General features: G+C 39.1%; 1 protein-coding gene and 1 pseudogene across 20 annotated transcripts in view; both read left to right on the top strand.

Annotated features, from left to right (window-relative positions):
* The window catches only part of LOC102969177 (E3 ubiquitin-protein ligase RNF113A-like), a 504,616-nt gene that overhangs the window by 345,192 nt on the left and 138,917 nt on the right, over nucleotides 1-20,507 (top strand). The window lies entirely within an intron of this gene.
* LOC122237558 lies at nucleotides 10,086-10,238 on the top strand (annotated as a pseudogene).

Below are 20,507 nucleotides of genomic sequence, written 5' to 3'. Positions count from 1 at the left end.
AACAAAACCATTAAGGATGGCTTGGCCAAAGTGTTCCTTTTCCTCCAAGGAAAAATATATCTTTTAATAACTGAATAATTCATCTATTTTGATTCTTCAGACTAGATTATGACCTGAAGTTACTGCAGTACTACAGGAAATCAAGTTTGATTTTGTAATATAGTCAAATGAGTACTTTAGAGTGCTATGTCTGAGATCAATAAGGAAGCAGTAACTACATTTACTGTCATATGATGATATTGATGTAAAAACATAATGGTCAAAATTATAAAATCAATTTCATAATTTAATCAGAAATGTTTATTGATACTGTTAAAGTTGAATTCAATAGCTTCTGGTATGTAGTTAATTTCCTACCTGTCAGAAAAATGTATTGAAATGTTCTTTCTTGAAGATGATTGGAGTTAATTCAGTAGAGAAAACAGCAAAGTTTCATGCTAATAGATAGAGATTTCTTCTCTCTCCAACTCTCGGTGGTGAATGCTGGAAGCTTTTTGTTTTGTTCTTTTAAATATGACAAAACAAGGAAATATCCCATCAGCCACCCAAGTGGTTGGGATGGTCATCCTCTATAATCGAGTGCTTTCTTGGGATAAAGACACAGTTTGAACTTTACTGTAAAACTGTAGAAATGAATAGGCAACACATGTATAGAGGTATGAGAGATGTGTGAATCTTCAGTAGCCCCTTATGAAATGATATCTAGTTAAAAAAATAAATGAGGGGTGCCTGGGAGGCTCAGCTGGTTAAGCGTCCAACATTGGCTCAGCTCATGATCTCACAGTTCGTGGGTTCGAGCCCTGCATTGGGCTCTGTGCTGACAGCTCAGAGCCTGGAGCCTGCTTCAGATGCTGTGTCTTCTTTTGTCTCTGCCCCTTCCCCACTCATGCTCTTCCTGTCTCTGAAAAATAAATAAACATTAAAACAAATAAATGAGAAGAAAGAGAAAGTTTTAGAGACGAACTCTTTGATGCTTTTACTTTGGCACTAGCTACTAGTTTTGATCTTTATTCACATTAAATTAAAAGTATTTTAATTGTTGCAGATGGATCTTAAAGGAATGTGTGTAAGTTTGACATATAGGTTTGAAATGATGCTCTTGCAGATTCTGAGAACCTGTCCAACCCTGTCAGGTTCATTGTCCAACCTGTCCAATTTAGATGAGATGAAGACTAAATTCTAAAGATTCAGCAGTTCATTCAGATGTGTGAGAAATATGTATGTCATGAAAAATAACACAATTTCGAAATTCAGCATGACTCTTTAGAAATTATCATTTTCGGGGAACCTGGGTAGCTCAGTCAGTTGAGCATCCAATTCTTTATTTTGGCTCAGGTCATGATCCCAGGGTCGTGGGATTAAGCCCTTTGTCATGCTCCATGCTAAGTGTGGAACCTGGTTAAGATTGTCTCTCTCTCTCTCCCTCTGCCCCTCTCCCCAACTCTTTCTCTAAAATAGAGTAGAATAGAAATTTACAAAAAAAGAAATTATTATTTTCTTTGTAAAACCTCATAATACTTCCTCATTATGTAGTCAGTGAAGTCAAGTTTCCTTATACTGGCGTTCAAGTTTCACTCTCAGACCAAACTATTTTCTGTCTCATCTTTTTATTCTTCTCCCACACTCTACTTTGGTCAAACTTGCCTTTGAAGTCTCCTGTTAAGTGGCCCATATTCTTTTCTTTGTCACTGATTGTTCTATGCTATGTTGCCTTCTTGGCACTTTTGATACACATTCATGTGCTATTCCACCATGTACTTACATCTTCTTTTTTGGCGTGTGTGTGTCTTGCCTCGCCAATTAGACTAGAAGATCTCTGGGGGCTGGTACTAGGACCTGTATCCTCCAGAACATTAAGCAATTGCACACACAGTAGTTGTTCAGCGAGTGTTTGGCCAACTGAATTTTCTGTGAAATTGTTAAGATTAGAGTTCCCAGAGGCAGCATTTTGGAATGCAGCCAAATTCATTCTTTGGGTGTGCTTCAATTCATCGCAATGAATCAGAATGGAAAATCATTCTTAATTAGAATCATAAAATTCCTGCCCGAGATGGAACTGCAGGTCTCATTGTACAAATGAGAAAATGAATGCCCAGAAAGTTCACAAAGGTATTTAGCATCAGAGTCACCATCAGACTTCAGGTCTCTTGCCACCTGTCCACTCCTCTTTTTACTACACTACGATGACTACTGAGGAACTAATTATAATTACCCACTAATGAAAAGGGAAGACAGGTTGCTTTAAAAATGAACAAAATCACTTGAGGATAAGGTGATGGATGCTCCAGAAGTTTTAAGAAGTGATGATAAAAGGTAACAAAGAAGCTTTATTTGGGTTGCTGGTTATTAATTGTTGACCTTTGGGTATAAAATATTCTTATTAGAGCAAGTGAAGCCAGCAGTTCAAAACAGAAAGCTAAACTACCTGAAAAGATACAGTGACTGTATTTTGAGGCATAACTCACTGGATGTGTGTTCTAACTCTAGACCTGAATGGGATTTGCCCTCAGGATTTTCCCCCTTTTCTCTATAATTGGTCTGTTCCTTATCTTCCTGGGCCATGTCCTCCTTCCTGGCAGTTGGATTTTCCATTTGTCTTACTGTTCTTCTAATATCAAATATTCAAATTAAAGATTCAGGTCTAAATTTTTATATCAAGTGTCAACTAAGACTATGCCTACACCAAAAGAAAAGGATATATTTAGGCATGAAGAACTTAATACATAAGGAAATATGAGGGTATATTTAATGGTAGTGTGGGTCTGTCCACAGAACTTACTATAAGCAAATTCTGTCTTCCCATTAACTCTCATATATGTTTCTGTGGGGAATAAACACCCAATTATCTGGGTGAAGATAACAAAGCAGAATATTTTGGGCCATTGATTCACACATGTAATGTTGTGTAAAATATAAAGACTATTATAGCACTTTTATGATATAATATCTAATATTCGTTGAATGCTTACTACATGTTGCCCCTATCAGGGCTGTATATTTCTCATTGAATCATCTCAGTAACCTTACGGTATTTATATTAGGATCATCACTTAAATAAGCTGAAGAGTATGGCCTTTGAAATTAGAGATACCTGAGTTTAACTCCCACCTCCTCCATTTATTAGCAGTGAGACCTCCAGCAAATTTCTTAACTCTTCTAAATCTTGTTTTTTTTTCCTTAGCTGCAAAAATGAGAAGGAGAATAATATGCAGCTGATAGTATTAAAAGTATTAAATAGAGGATGCATATAAAGTGTTTAGCAAAACCCCAAGTATATTACAGGTGCTCAATAACTGTTACCAATTTTTGTTTACTATTATTACAGATGAGGAAACTGAGTTTTATAGAAGTTAAGTAACTTGTCCAAAGCCACACAGCAAGTAAGTGGAAGAACTGAAATTTAAACTCAGCTCTCCCAAGTTTTAGTGTCTGGGAGAGTAGGGCAGTGGCCCAAGAACTGGGTGGGGAGTGGGCCAGGGCAGTGTAGATGAAACAGAAAAGAAAGAAAATATTTGTATGAGACGTCTTGTGAAGAAAAAGATGATTGACAAGCTGTAATACAGAGGCAGAATGGTCACGAATGACCTCAAGGTTGTAAATTTGGACTAACGGAAAATGGAGGAGCTATTGGTGCCCTTGGACTGGAGCCCAGGAGCCTAGACCTGCCACTGCCGAACTACCAATGAGGAGTTGCCTCAGCTGTAACAAGAACCATGTACAAAGGGCTGCCCGTTCTAGAGTGCAAGAGGCTGTAGTCCTTCTACACATGCTGCCACCATACCGCCAGACACTCTTAGCAACTGCTTTGCTGTTGAAATCAGAAGGAGAGAACAAACACTGCTTCTGTCTTTCCTCCAGCGGTTCCTCCACTTGGCTGAACCTAACAAGAAGTCAGCAGGCAAAGGTGTCTGGGAAATGTAGTTTGTAGCACCCCAGCCCTAGTAATACAGAGCCGAGTATAGAAGCGCAGGCTGTGGGGCTGAGAAACAAATGATAAATGTCTAGAATGGGAGGAAACATTAAAAGAACTAGGAGCTTCAGGAGGAAGAAATAGTTTTAGAGAAAATAAGTTGTTTTCGTTGTGGATAATTTATATCACAGAGAAAGGTAAACGCTTCTGCTCTTAGAAATGCATTAAAAATAGGATACATTATTTGTTGGAATGGACCTGTAAAAGTTAATTAAATTCCATTACCTATGATCATGTTCTAACATTAAGAGAAAAGCTAATTGAAGTAAAATATAATAAATATAACAACTGGGTATTATGTATATATCAGCCTCTCCATATTTCTCCTGTTATCAGGTGCTATATAACAGAATTACATTTTCATTCGTCTATAGGCTTCTAAGAATTGAGAAGAAGTCACTTGAATGAAGAAGATCTGTGGGTGCACGAACTATAATTTTGTTCTATTTCCTTTTTATAACATACAGAGCGTATTTTTAGGGGACAGAGCACTGATGCTTTGGCATGAAAACTTCTCAGGCTACAAGACTTTATCTAAACTTGGTGGTAAATCCCTGGACTTATTTTCCCTGTACCCTAGAAGACAGTACACAGAACTATTGATCACTTTCTGAGTATTTCTTTTTTCTGGGTCCAGTCTTTCCTACTTACTTTCCTCCCTTTCTTTATTCAGTTAAAACAGAAGTCACGTGTATCATAGGACTCTTAGGCAGTTCTGTAAGCAGATCAGGAATGGTCTTTGAAAATTTTCCACGTGCAACTCTCTCTTTACTTGCAAATGCAAGGCCTGTGCTATCATGTTCAGAAGAACTTAGAGCCGAAAGGCTATCATTTTTGAAAAATAATTTGCATATCACGTTTTTAAGTTGTTTTGAATAAAGGAGGTAGAATGTTACTGTTTTCATTAATACTATGTCACCCTATGGCCAAAAATGTTAGTGACCTCCCCTTCTTTAATTTTCATTGTCTTGCTTGGTGACGATCGGGCAAATACAGCGAGCAAAATATGAACTTCTTATCTTTGTATCAATTGTTTAGTTCTTTGCCTATTTGAAAATGTAGACAAGTTCTTCACTTGCTTTGAAGCCTTTCCTGGCTATACCAACTTACAGTGATCTCTGCAGCCTTTGAAAAAGAGACTTTACAAAGACATCTGGCTTCATGTCATATTAGCTAGGATTGGACTAAGGAGAGAAGCACTCTCTTTTATCCAGGGAAGCAGAGGGGCGATGAGCAGGCCCACTGAAATAGCTTTATTCATCCCTTGTCATCTCCCTATCTGCAAAAATGTTCTCTCTTAATCTCCACTTATATCTCTTGGTTCTTTGATTCATTTCCTGGTTTTCAGTGTTCAGGATGCTCCATGCCCCATTTCACAAACCCACTGCCAATAACTAGATAAACTGCCTCCACAGTGGCTAGGGCAGATCTTAGCAGTGCTCATCAAGGTCACCAATGTGTTTCCCTTCTTCTTCCTGGGTATTTTCCTCAGCCTTCTTGAATGTAGGTGGAGCTATGGGACAGATTTTGGTCATTGGGGTGTAAATAGATTCCTGGCCTCTGATATCTCCATGAGATTCTCTTCTCTCTTCTTTCCTCTTTTCTTGGGCAGAGGCAGAGGAATTAACGGGGCTTCAATCAGAACCACCTGAATCCCTGGGTCTTGCCTGGAGCAGAGCTGTTTGACCTACACCGGTAGAAAATTAACTGTTTTGGGGTTAAGTAGCTGATGGGTATCATCATCATCATCATCATCATCATCATTATCACAGCCAGTGTTGCAGACTAATAAATACATATATCTTGAAGAAGACCCATTTGATAAACTGGGAAATTTAGCCTTAAAGAATTACTCAAAGACCCAGAGCTAGTGAGTGGCAAACCCAGGTTTGCATTACTAGGCTTAAGTTAATTTAACCAGCAATCTGACTGCCACCATTATCCTGCCATTTGTTAACCATTAACCATTACCTTGTAATCTGATTGCTACCATGGCTCTGGCAACAGGATACCTGGAGATATTTTAGGTGAGTTAGGAAGACCTACAACCTGCTGTCTGAGATGAGATGCACCTGACAGGTATCAGGCAGAAAAGGAGGAAACTTTGTAAAAGAACTCTGGCTCTTTCTTCAGCCTACATGGATCACTTCTCAATCCTAATAACTCTCACTGAAGAGGATCAACTACATTTTTACCACTTCCACCTGCACCCAGCCTAATAAGACCAAGCCCTGCTTCTCTTGCTTCCACAGAACCCAAAATGGGGATCCCAAGGATGTAGGCAAAGAAGGCCAATGCCAATTCCTAAACCTGAGGCACTGGATAGGACTAAGAAGAAAGGACAAAGGAGCCAGTGTCTTGATTCAAGAATACTCAAATTGGGTCTGAATTTTCCACTGGATAAGTTTAGGAAGCCCTCTCATTTTTTTCTATGAGATGAAAGAAACATAAAGAGTAGGTACAATGTACATTTCTTCCTTTGTTCTTGAAACTTTCTGGCTTATCTAAGCATCTGACTTAAACTGGTATATGAGAGCAGGCAAACAAAAATGGCCATTGTTTAGATTATAGCCCATTGATTTATCACTTTTTGATTCTTTTCACCTTCTAGCTCTGAATTTCTGCTTTTCAGTTTTGTTTCCAGTCCCCTTGGCTTTACTTACTGTTTCAGCACTGCTTTCGGTTCTTTAGACTTCAACTTTGCACTCAACTCTCAACCTCTTTGCTCAATCTCTATTTTTGGAAGTAAATTCCTCACTCTAGAATGGCTCAGTGGTATTTCCCTACCCCCCCCTCCCAGCTGGTCCCCCAGTTTACTCTTCTCTGCAGAAAATTGCAGAGTTTTCTTGAAAAGGAATGGGGATGAAGACAATAGAGCACTATTAAACATAAGTCTCTGTGGCCTTAAAACAGGTTCAGATTTAAGTTCTTCCTTATCTGCCAGAACCTATATCATTTGTCACAGACTTAGAGCAAATGACTACACTCTTCAGATTCCATCAGCAATATGGAATGGGGGCTCAGCCAGAAGCTACTGCCTTTATCCTCGCTCTCCAAGTCAAGCTCACTCTTTACTGATGGTGATATTTGGAACTTGATGGGACACCAGATGTTCCAGCAGCCTTTCCTTAATGTGAAGCTTCTATGATCAGAAAGCTGAGTGGCTATATTTGCATATGAAACTGTTTTCTATGGCAGTGCTGGGAATATTAAGTGGTGATATTCCATGGAGCTCTGGAGGCTTGCGTCCTTAGCAATGATTTAGGAAGACCTGTTGCAAATGACTACAGTTAAATTGGCAAGCTGTGCAGCTGATGGCTTTGATGTGGTCCTTAGGAGTGTCTCAAGCCAGTTACAACTTATGGCCCTGAGTTATTCTCATTGCTCCCAAGATAGGTTAAAATAAGGGGAAGACTCTACCCTAAAGGAACTTACAGTCTAGTTGCATAGGTAAGACATACGCTCAGGAACATTGCAAGGTGACATACAAAGAAGGTGATATAGTGAGACAGACTATGTAAACAGTGAAGGGATTGAAGGTGAAGCTAAAGTTATTTTGCTTGTGTTCTGTTCCATTTTCTTGAAAATCTCCCAATAAAGTAAAAAGAAAGGCATTAGTATTTCACTTTTCCTTGTTCATGTCCAGTTTCCAGATGAGTTAGTCATGATTTTCAAAGCTGATGATACACCAAATGTGATTGCTTTAGGTATAGTAGTCCATTAAGATGCAGTGATGAAAAAGGTACGATGGCTTTTTTATTAGGGAATTCAAATGGTATTTGTACAACATAAACCCTTCAGAACATCCTGTACCTGTTCCACCTTAGCATTTTGGACAGTTTCTAAATCTTTAGTGCTTGAAGGCATCAAATGTCACCATTTAATATTTTTTCTACCTTTATTTACCTATACAAGTGTTATTAGCATTTACATTCTTTTTAGAGGTCTTCATTTTGTTGAATAATCCAAAGTGGTTAAGAGGTTTATTCTGACTAAATTTTTATGGTCAATTTGATTGGATTGACAAGTATGAAGTAACCTGAAAATATTACCTTTAATGAATTTTTTGACTGTATGCACTTCTGTAACCTTGGTATTTACTTTGTTCAGACCCTAGACATAAATGCTATAGAAAAACACAAGAAATACATGGCCCATACACCAAACACATACAGAAATGAGGTACAGTGCAAAAATGCTGCTCAGGTTCTGAAACAATGAGGAATTCTTTTGAGGGATTTTAGACAATGTGGAGAAACAGTTACCAAAGCCGCAGGAATGCCAGGCCTGAAGCTCAGGCTACAGAATCTGAGTTTAAAGAGATGATGATGGATTACCCAATTCTTTCCTAAGACCCTTCTCAGAATCCCATGGTGAATGAAGCTCTGGTCAACACGTTTTTCACAAGGTCGCAGTGGTAACTGAGAATGAGCAAAGAGAGGGAATAAAGTTGAAACTAGAACTAAAGAGCATGAACTATGAAGATGGGCTCAGTTCCTTAATCTTTTAAAGATACTTTCCAGGTGGATCGACTGAGCTGTGTAACATTTCCAAACATGTAGATAAATCTCCTCATCTATCATGATGTCACCAATGACCCTAAAAATCTGCAGTCCATGGTTCATCATGAAAACATTTCATGGATGCTTATTATTTTCTGTGAAGGAGAGTAAACGTAGGTTTTTGGATTTGGGGGCTTGCTCATTATGAGCTCAGGCTGATGTGCAACTGTGTTTGAATTCAAACTTCAGCATGAGGATGTTTGAGTATAAAACTACAAGGTCCTTTATTAAATTTAAAATCATGGGTTACGTGTTGAACGGCCTGCATTCCATCCCATTGTTTAAATTCATCAAATAGTCACTCTGGAATTATTTCTAACAATTGGGATGACTTCATTTGTGTTTGTTTTCCCTTTCTATTAATCCATGACAAACTGTGAAATTTGCCATTTTTACCATAACCAGGCCATGAAATTTGTCATCTCTCTCTGTAATTTACATGGAGCCTTGGCTATAGATACATTTCAGGCAGGGTGATTGCTTTCCATCTGACACAGAGGACAGAACAAAGGAGGGATACACACAGAATAGAACACAAACAAATTCAGAACAGACATTAGGAAGGTTTTTTTTTTCTTCCTTTTTTCTTTAATGCTGTAAAGTCTGCTAAAATGTGCCGACTGCCTCCCAGGGAAAAAGGTTGATGGCACAAACTAAGGCACTATTATCAAATCCAAGGAACAATGAAATGACACTCCAGGGAGAGGGGAGAGCTTAAAAGAAGAGATGTCTTGACAAACTAGAATGAGTTGGAAGGATGTGGTGGGAAATCATGTGAGTAATGTGGTCAGGAGGCATTTGGAAATGGAGTTTCAGAGGCAAGCCACCATAACAGTACAAGAGTTTTAAAGCTTGTTCACAAGCTATTGTTCATGGGATGGTGAATTTCCCATTTTCTTTCTACTCCCTCTTCTCCACAAATGAACATAAATTAGTTTCTTCCATGTCAGGTGGATAAAAAGTCCTCTGAACAATTTACGTTAACAATTAGACTGGACATTTTGCAAGGAAGTTCTGTTTCTAATGATCCTCTTCTTGGTTGGGGGAAGGAAAGAAAGAAAAAAGTTTTCACTGTCTATTTGTCTGAGTTGCAAAATACAGCATCTTCCTTGAACTTGTTGACTGGCAGGCCAGGTTATTCAGACTATGGCAATAGCTAACCAACCGCTGAGAAGTAAGGTCACTAAGCCAAGTAGATGTGCTTTTTATCCACTGTAGATCTGACTGGTGTTATGATTTCCTTTGAAGGAGGAGAAATGTGGCTTTGTTTGAAGGTAGATACGAGGCTAGAAGAGAAGGGATTGGGAAGGAGGTGACATCTAAGCAATAGTTTGTGGCCCAGTGTTTCCATCTCTTCCTGAGCAGAAGGGAAGTGAGAGAGCAGGTGGATATCATCACATAACCAAGTGAGCCCCAGGTGACTGAAAGGGAATGACGCTTTGGGGTCTGTCACAGTGCATTTAGGCATTTTTCTCTAGTGAGAGGATGCTTGTTTTCTAGGATCTAGAGTGATTTATTGAAAGAGGATTGCTACTTCTTTTTAGTTAGATGTAATCGCTTCTCGGCCTTTTGGCTAAGATCAAGTGTAGTTTAGATGTTAAGTGGGAGGTAGTTTTAGAGAATGGAGTCAAGCCAGTTGCTTTAGCTAAACTGTGGTCCTCTTTGCCCATGGTGAATAAGGATTGCAATGCTTAGTAGGAAATCTCACAGGTGCATTTCATTATCTATTGTATTTCCTCTTCCATCCCCCCCCCCCCCATATCATGAGAAAATAGGAGGTTCTAATTCTCTCAATTCTGTCATTATCACTGAAACGTCCACTGGCTTATTTTTATCTCTTTTCCTCCTGTGGTAGAGCTGCCATTTTAATATAAATAAATGGCTGGTTTAAATGCTCATTTTGAAAAATAGAAGAAAAAAGAAGAATGCAAAGAATGTCATCATGCAAAATCTCCCCACACCCAGGAATAATCACTGTTAAAATGTTGACATGCTTCCTTCCAGTTATTTTGTTCTATGCCCATATTTTTAACCTAGTTGCATTCAAATTACATGTGAAAATACAAATGATCTTCATTAACTTAACATTTTATCATAAGGGTTGTCCTCTAACATTAGAATCTTCTTCAAAGGTGTAATTTTGATAGTTTCCGTCTTATCCCATTGAGTAAATGCATCAACATTGTCTTTACATTTTCTTGGGATTAAACCTTTCTTTTTGATTGCATCTATTTTTATGACTATAAATACTATAGTAATCATTTTTGTGCATACATCTTTGCATGCATTTCTGAGCAGGATAGATTTCTAAATAAGGAATGACTAGGTAAAAGCACATGGTTATTTTAAAAGACCCATTTTTACCAAATTGTATTCTGGAATGGTTGTACCAATTTACATTAATAATAGCTTATTGATCATGTTACTAACATGATAAAAAGAAACCCTCTTACTTTGATAATTTTAAAAAGAGGGGTGCCTAGGTGACTCAGTTAAGTGTTATCCCACTCTTGATTTTGGCTCAGGTCATGATCTCGTGGTTTGTGAGATCTAGCTTGCCCCGCCCCCCCCCCCCAACCCCTTTCTACTCTCTGGCTGACAGCTCGTGGAGCCTGCTTGGGATTTTGGGATTTGGGGATTCTCTCTCTCTCTCTGTGCTCCTCCCCTGCTTGGGCACATGCTCATGCACACACTCTCAAAATTAATAAACTTTACCAAAAAAATCTATTAAAAAAGAAAAAAATAGTACTGTCTTACATTGCACTTTTGTGATTTCCAGTGAAGCTGGACTTTCCATAGTTTCTTTATTCATTTATCTATGATGGTATCGTGGCAGTCATGAGAAGGTGCCTCCCAGAACTCCTACTACAGGAGCATCACTGACTGAGGACCCCAAGTACAGCACTTTGAAATCCACTACCCTGTATATACTGGGGCCACACCACTTATGGATTGTTCCCTACTGACCGAGTGTGGTGGGGATGCTAAAGCAGAACCATTCATAGGAGACACAGAACTTCTTTGTTGGCTGATTTTGTCTCAAGGACTTTCCTGTGGCTTTCTGTCCTTTCCTTAAACTATCAGGCCGTCTACAACCTCTCTCCCTATCTCTTATAGCTCTCTCAGCTTACCTAGCTCCCTCCTTATTGCCTTTCACACAGGCAGTTCTCATAATGTTATAGGTTGCGTTGTGTCCCTCCAAATCCATATGTTGAAGTCCTACCCCTCAGTACCTCAGAATGTGACCTTATTCATAAATAGAGTTGTTGCAGATGTAACTAGGTAAGATGAGGTCTTACTGAAGCCAGATGGGCCCCTAATCCAGTATGACTGCTGTCCTTATATAAAGAACATGGTATGAAAAGACACATGCTTGCAGAGGGAGGGCAAAGTGAAGACACAGAGAGAATGCCATCGATAAGCCAAGGAACACCTGAGACCACCAGAAGCTATGGGACAGGACAGGCATGGAGCAGATCCTCCCCCACTGCCCTCAGAGAGACCCAACCCAAAGGACACCTGGATTTCTGACATCCAGCCACCAGATCTGTGAGACAATAAATTCCCATTTAGGCCACCAGTTTGTGGTATTTTGTTACGGCAGCCCCAGGAAACTAATACACCTAATAAAATCCTCCCACTTTTAATCCTGCCTTATAGTCTGTGTCTTGGACACCTGGACTAAGATAAACTTTACATAAGCTTTTCATATTTTGAATAGTAAACCTTTGTCATATTCTTGCAAATATTCTTCTAGTTGATGACGCATTTTAATTTAGCTAATAATATTTTAATTGACAATGCAAACCTTTATGTAGTTAAATAATCAACATTCCTATGGGTTCTACCTCCCTCCCTTCCATCCTCCCTCCCTCCCTTCCTCTTTCTTCCTCCCTCCCTCCCTCCATCCCTTCCCTTTCCTGCCTTCCTCCCTTCCTTCCTGCTTGCTCTCTAGCTTTCAAGTATTTCCCTACTAGAGAGATGAGATATTCACCCATTTCAGTTTTCCCCTCTTGTTTTTAAGGTGTGAACTTTACATTTAGCTTTTGAGTATATTTAGAACTTAGTTTGTGCATGTACCAAGATATAAAGTCTACGGTATTGTACCCAGTCTTTTCTAATTTTTTTTCTCTTTCAAATATGTTTAGCCATCCTTATATAAATACATTCTTTATATGAATTTCTGAAACTTTTTTTGTCAAGCATGCTAGAAGAGAGAAAAATACTATTGGGGGTTTTATTGGATATGCTTTAAACAAACAACTCGATTTGTCAATAATTAACATGATTAAGAACATTTAGTTTTGCCATCTGAGAATGTTATGTCTCCAGTTATTAAATAATTAGTTTATATTTTTCAGGAACTATTTGACATTTTCTTTACATAGGTCTCACACATGTCTTGCTAAGTATTGTCTTAAGGATTTTATGGATTTGTGCTTTTATAAATGTTGTATTTTTCATGATATTTTCTAACTAGTATGAAGAAAAGTTATTTCCACATGGTCATATCATATTCAACAAGTTTTACCAAAATTTTTTATTAATTCCAATTTTGGAGTCTTAGCACATGTTTGGGAGTATTCTCCATGGTGGTAAATCTCATAGAAACTTTGGCTGTGAGAGCTGGAAGGATCTAAAGGTCATCACATCCTCTCATTTTATAGATGATCCAACAGGCAGCCTCGGCACAATGCTCTAAACACTGTGAAAGGAAGGCCCTGAAAAGGCCTTACCCCATCTTCTTAGAGACTCTTAAACCAAAGATCATACAGTGCAACATATAGAAATGATTTAATATTTATGAATAATTATAGTGATAAAACAAGAGTATCCATTTATTGGGGTCCAGGCACTTGCTAGGTGCTTTATATATACATGGGCAACCTCATTTTATTCTTACAACAATCATTTGAAAGACAGTTGTTCTACATCACTGGCAGTTGTATCTAACTGGAATGTCTCTCCTCTTCTCACTCCTGTCTGGCTATCTCTCTATCCGATCTTTTTAGGGGTAAGAGAGATGTACCAAGTTACTGCGTAGGGTTCTGTGTTGTCCATGGTTACTATGAGTCTTAGTCTGTTATTAATTAGAAGAGTTGATCCAAGCTTTTTACTGCAGAAACAAATATCTCATCAGCACCCCTACAAAAGAAACAAATACTAAAAAATAATAACAAGTATTTTAAAAGTTTCATTGGCTAGACCTGAATACCAAGTAAAAAAAGTTGAGTTTTTAAGTATATTTTGAGCCTCTACTATTGGAGACTTGAACAATAAAGTTATGATGGTTTCTAATCAGAAAGAGTTTATATCTAGGGGTGCCTGGGTGGCTCAGTTGGTTAAGCATCCAACTGATGATTTAGGCTCAGGTCATGATCTTGCTGTTTCATGAGTTCAAGCCTCGCATTGGGCTCCATACAGGCAGCTCGGAGCCTGCTTAGGATTCTCTCACTCCCTCTCTCTCTCTGCCCCTCCTCCACTCATGCTGTCTCTGTCTCACTCAAAATAAATAAAACTTTCCAAAAATTAAAAAATTAAAAAATAAGAAAGTTTATATCTAGAGTCACAGAATCTTCATGATGGAAGGCACTTGAGTATCATCTGGTCCAACTTCCTATCTGATGTGCTTCTCTGATGAATTCTTGACAGGTCTCTTTTGGAACAGCTTTCTAATTGATAGAAAGCCCTTCCTTCCTGAAGGCTCTCTCCTGGTGTCTTCTACCCTCCTCTACTCATTTGCCTTTTGTAGTCATGGGATAAGTTCAGTTTCTTTTAATGTTTGAGAAGCAACCACTATGTGCTATATTCACCTTTCTTACTGATGGCTTTTCTGGTCTAGTTACAGTTAATTAGTTAAGATGAGGTCATACTGGAGTAGGATGGGACCCTAATTCAGTATGACTGCTGTCCTTATATAAAGAGTGCTATATGAAGAGACACATGCTTACTGAGGCAGGGTGAAGTGAAGATACAGGGAGAATGCCATCGATAAACCAAGGAACATCTGAGACCACCAGACAGACATGGAACAGATCCTCGCCCAATGCCCTCAGAGAGAAGCAACCCAGAGAACACCTGGATTTTTTTTACTTCTAGCCTCCCCAGTTTCCTCAGGTATCTGTCATGTCAGCCCTTTCTCCTTCTCAGACTCTATCTTCTGAATGTGGACTTTTGTCAGCATCCCTCTCAACATGTAGAGTTTAGTACTGAACAGACTGGTTATGATGTGGTACAAACAGCAAACGGTAGGAAGGATATATTGTGTCATTTGATCGGAATACTACATTTCCATCAATATAGTCAAAGTTCCTATTAGTTATTATTATTTTTTAAATATTTATTTATTTTGAGAGAGTGAGAGAGGGTGTGTGTGCACGTGCGTGGGGAGAGGCAAAGAGAAAGAGAGAGAGAGAATCCCAAGCAGGCTCCATGCTCACAGTGCAGAGCCCAATGTGGGGCTCGATCTTATGAACCGTGAGATCATGACCTGAGCTGAAGCCAAGAGTCAGACACTTAATGGACTGAGCCACCCACGTGCCCCCCATTAGTTATTTTTAAGAATTGGATTACATAATTAGTAATCTCACTTCCCATGTAATTTTTGATGCCCTACCATCCTCCTAATTCTACTTCTCCACCAATTTTCCTCCTCTTAATAAACAGCCCCACAAATTACTCAGTTAGCTCTAGCCAACACCTGGTTATCATTCTTGACTCCTTCCCCTTGAGCAACCCATTGCTATGTCCCACCTGCCATTCCTGCCAATGGTATCACCCCCTCTACCACTACCACGCCACTCACCTCCATCTCTCTTCTGTGCTGATGAGAGAGCCTCTTAACTTGTCTTAGGGTTTCCTCTCTGGGCTCCTATTTATTATATTCTTCACACAGAGAATGTCTGTGTGAAGACAGAGAAATCTTCGTAAATTATAGATAGCATTCTGATATTTCCCTACTCAGAACTCTTCAGGATCCTCCAATTCACACTCAGACAAAATCTAGTCTTCTTTATTGGGGGTCACAAGATCCTGCTTGATCTGCCTACCTGTCCCACCCTGCTCTTCACCTCCCTCTGCTTCAAGCCACCTGGGCAACTTTTTCTGTCTCTTGAACACACTAAGCTCCTTCCTTACTCAAGACTCTTGCAGATGCTGTCTCCTATACCTGGAATATTCCTTATGGTTTATTCCCTTAATTCATTTCTGCTGAATGTCACCTCCTCAGAAAGTCCATACTTGACTACTCTATATAAAATAGAACCCTTAACATCTCCCCACAGTCACATTCTGTTTTCCTTATTCTGCTTTATTTTTCTTCCTGGCACTTATCACCAGTTGCCATTACATGTTTGTTTATTTATTTGTGTAATTTCTGTTTCTACCACTAGAATGCTGCCTCCATCAGAGCGGAAGTTTCACCTCTTGTTGTTGTTGTTGTTGTTGTTGTTGTTGTTGTTGTTGTTGTTTTTCATTAAAGGGGCCTAAAATAATTCCAGACACATACTGGGTAGTTCCTGAGACTAGTATGTTCCTGACACATAATTTGTTTTACTTTTTAATTTTTTTAATGTTTTTTTATTATTGAGAGACAGAGAGAGAGACAGAGCATGAGCATGGGAGGGGCAGAGACAGGAGGAGACGCAGAATCCGAAGCAGGCTCCAGGCTCTGAGCTGTCAGCACAGAGCCCGATGCGGGGCTCGAACTCACAAACTGTGAGATCATGACCTGAGCTGAAGTCGGACGCTTAACTGACTGAGCCACCCAGGCGCCCCTGACACATAATTTGTTAATGAATAAATTATTGAATGAATGGACTGTATTGAATTTGCAGCCAGATAAACGCTTTAGTTTTCTTTTTTACGAAGATCTCCTCTCTGCATTGTGGTTTTCTAAAGAGTTTAATAATTTTATCTTGGGTGCATGTCTTGTGAGCTATGGAATTTAAATTCATTCTCTTTAGCTTGTTAGTTTTATATTTGACTCTTGAATTAGGCTCTAGTTTTTCTCACCTAAGTTTGTCCATACTCTTCTTTCTAGTCTAAACATCTTTCTCTTTGATAGATAAGATAAAATCTGGGGAATTGTACTCAGTTCTGATATACATTAATGGATTGCCAACTCATCAGCTCAGCAGGCTCTGCACTCCTTCCTGCTCTTGCTTTAAATAGCAAAGAAAAAAAAAGAACTTTTTCCCGAAGCATTTTTCCTGAGTGTTGCCTCTTTCTGGGCCCACTTCGTTTTGGAAAGCAAGCCTAATATAAGTGAAACAATGAGAGAATTGTTTAAGATATTTTACAATTAAGTGATATGGCACATAGACTCTGAGGCTTTCAGAAAACAGAATGATCACAGAGAGTTTGCAGAATTAGAAAAGGTTTTATGTAGGATGCTTCCCAACTTTTAAATATGCTGGTGTATGTTAAAGAGTAAAATCTATTGACTTTTAGAAATAGTAGAGCATTATACATAGTTTTAGAAAAATTAGCAGGGCTTGGAGCTGGTGATTTTGTCAGACTGCCTGTGTTAGCTGTGCATGATTTTTATCATAAGCCAAAAAGACATCACTGTCCATGTGAGGTCAAGGGCAGAGTGGTAGACAGTGTTCAAACCAAGTTTTCAGGTCAGCAGATAGCCTTGGAAGTGCTCTTGGAGGGTCAGGTTAGTAACAACACAGCAGCAAGCATAAGCTAAGCATCTTGAGAGATTAATGACTCATTGCTCTCCTACCCCAGAGACCCAGCAACAATGTTCCCCAAATAACTTCTCATATAAAGGTCAGAAGCACTAAATGTGTGTGTTTGGACTCATGTATGTGTATGGGTGGGCTTGTGGATCCATGCATGCTATGAACATTCATATCTGTGTGTACTGTAAGGGAACGGGCATGTTCTCTTATTATCATTAAATTCATATTTTTTCCTATTTTCTATAACCAGTAAGGCCCTCCAATTTTCAAAAGCCTTGCAAGGTTCATTATAATGGCTCTAAACAGTAGGGAAAAAATACAGTTTTGCCATTAAAGCATTTGAATAGGATGATCCTTTAGATCTAGTGATATGTTGAAGTACAGGAAGGAATTTAAGAAGCCTGGTGGGGAAGGGGTCTCACGGACACCCTTGAGAGGTTGGGTTTGTTTTTTTTTTTCATAGTAACAGCCTAACCTATCGGTAAAGTTGGCTGATTGGTGGTAAACAGTATGGAGCATGAAAATTTTTCCACATGTCTAAGTTTTGCTTTTTCAACAACTGTGCAATTGGGCTGACCTAACTTTCATTTCCTGTTTCCATTATGGTTGTTAGTCCCAATTCTTCCCACATCTGCACCCAGACATATCTCATTCTACAGCCTGTCTGCCCATCTGGGCAGTGGGGTGACCTCATTCCTGAGAAGAGGCCTGTAAGCTGTGCTCAAGATAGACGGCCCCTGACACATGGGTGCGTGTACCCTGATGTGCAGCTGCAGGGATTCTCGGGCCACCCTTGGCTCATTGTGCTACAGAGGGCTTTGTAAAAGGTTTTCAACATGTGTTTGTCTGGATATTTTCAAGGCTCATGCACAGCTCTGTTTTAAATATTTAACCTTATATGAGGATGTCTGAGGCTTCCTGAAATTATTCCTCTTATTTGTAAAAGGGAAGGAATCTGATCACACAAATCTGAATAGAATGATCAAAAGACCAAATGGCAATCCACTCACTTGCTGTCATTTTCAGAATTTTATATGTAGAGAGCATTTGCTCTCCTTGCCAATCAGGCTGTCAATATGTATTTATTGAGCACTGTGAGTATAAGCAGAAAGGTAGATACAGTAAAGCAAAAATAGAGAAACCCACCGTTTAGGCATACAGCTAGTTGAGAGACACTATTGACTAGTATGGAGTAGCATTACAAAATACCATGAGCAGTTTTTTGAGTGTTACTACATGCCAAGGTTAAGTGTTATCTTTAAATGTGTTATCTCATTTAACCCTCAAAACAAATCCATTAGTTAAGTGCCGTTTTTCTCCCTGTTGCTCAGATAACAAGGCAATAGTTGGTGTGACTGAGGAACTTGGCCAAAGTACTCTTCCAGGAGAGCCAGGATTCATACTCAATACTTTCTTTTTTTTTTTTTCTAATGTTTTATTTTAATTTTGGGAAAGAGAGAGAGAGAGAGAGAGAGAGAGAACGAGTGATGGAGGGGCAGAGAGAGGGAACAAGCTCCAGGCTCCAGGCTCTGAGCTGTCAGCATAGAGCCTGACGTGGGGCTTGAACTCACAAACGGCAAGATCATGACCTGAGCCCCGAAGTCGGATGCTCAACCGACTGAGCCACTCAGGTTCCCCTCAATACTTTTTGAGTTCACCGCTAGATGGGGCTCCAGAGCTCAACATCTTAACCACAATGTTGTGGCACCTCTCAGTGCAAATCTCTGTAGTGTGTAAAGGCAACACTTTTAGACTGAAGATCAGAACTTACATTTGCAAGTAGGACTTGGGCCTCCATTTGGCTTATTTGGAGTAATCTAACACCAGGAGTACCTCACACTGGCCCAGGATTATTCTTCAGTCTGTTCCCTGTGTGTTCTTTCTAAATCAACAGAATAATAGCACAAACAGGGGTGCCTGGGTGGCTCGGTAGGTTAACCATTAGTCTCTCGAGTTTGGCTCTCAGGTCATGATTTCATAGTCCTGAGATCCAGCTCTGCACTGAGTGTGGAGCCTGTTTAAGATTCTCTTTCTCTTCCTCTGCCCCTCTCCCCCACTCATACATGTGCATGCTCTCTCTTAAAAAATAAAAATAATAAGGGGCACCTGGGTGGCTCAGTCTGTTGAGCGTCCGACTCTTGATTTTGTCTCAGGTCATGATCTCACAGTTCATGAGATCAAGCCCCATGTTGGGCTCTGTGTTGTCATCACAGCCCTGCTGGGGATTCTCTCTCCCTCTCTCTGTGTCCCAACTCCACTCATGTGTTCTCTCTCAAAATAAATAAACATTTAATAATAATAATTAATAATAATAATAATATTAACCCAAACACAAATATAAAGGGATAGAAGCTTTAGATTATATGGATAATTACTTTTCTTTGGTTTACAAGTTAAATCCATGTAGGAATTGCAGCCTCTATAAGTAACTTTTTACATTCTTTATTTGCTTCTCTAATTTTTATGATCTTTTTATTATAATATAGTGATTAAGAGCAAGGATAACAAGGATGTCCCCTCTTACCACTTGTATTCAACATAGTACTAGAAGTCCTAGCCTCAGCAATCAGACAATAAAAGGCATCCATATTGGCAAGGTACAAGTTAAACTTTCATTATTTGCAAACAACACAATAATCTAAGTAGAAAATACAGACTCCACCAAAAAATTGCTAGAAGTGATACACAAATTCAGTGAAGTCACAGGATATAAAGTCAATGTACAGAAATCTGTTGCATTTCTATACACCAGTAATGAAGCAGCAGAAAGGGAAATCAAGGAATTGATCCCGTTTACAGTTGCACCAAAAACCATAAGATGCCTAGGAATAAACAACCAAAGAGGTAAAAGATCTGTTCTCTGAAAACGATAAAACACTTATGAAAGAAATTTAAGAAGACACAAACAAATGGAAAAACATTCCGTGCTCATGGATTGGAAGAACAAATATTATTAAAATGTCTGTATTACCCAGAAACAATCTACACATTTAATGCAACCCCTATCAAAATACCACCAGCATTTTTCATAGACCTAGAAAAACAATCCTAAAATTTGTATGGAACCACAAAAGATCCCAAATAGCCAAGACAATCTTGAAAAAGAAAAGCAAAGCTGGAAGCTTCACAATTCTGGACTTCAAATTATATTACAAAAGTGTAATTATCAAGACAGTATGGTACTGGCACAAAAACAGACACATAGATCAATGGAATAGAATAGAAAACCCAGAAATGTACCCACAAGTATATGATAAACTAATATTGACAAAGCGGGAACGACTA

The sequence above is a fragment of the Panthera tigris genome, chromosome A3 (genome assembly GCF_018350195.1).
Source record: "Panthera tigris isolate Pti1 chromosome A3, P.tigris_Pti1_mat1.1, whole genome shotgun sequence".
Taxonomy (NCBI): Eukaryota; Metazoa; Chordata; class Mammalia; order Carnivora; family Felidae; genus Panthera; species Panthera tigris.
This window is presented reverse-complemented; position numbering and strand designations above follow the sequence as displayed.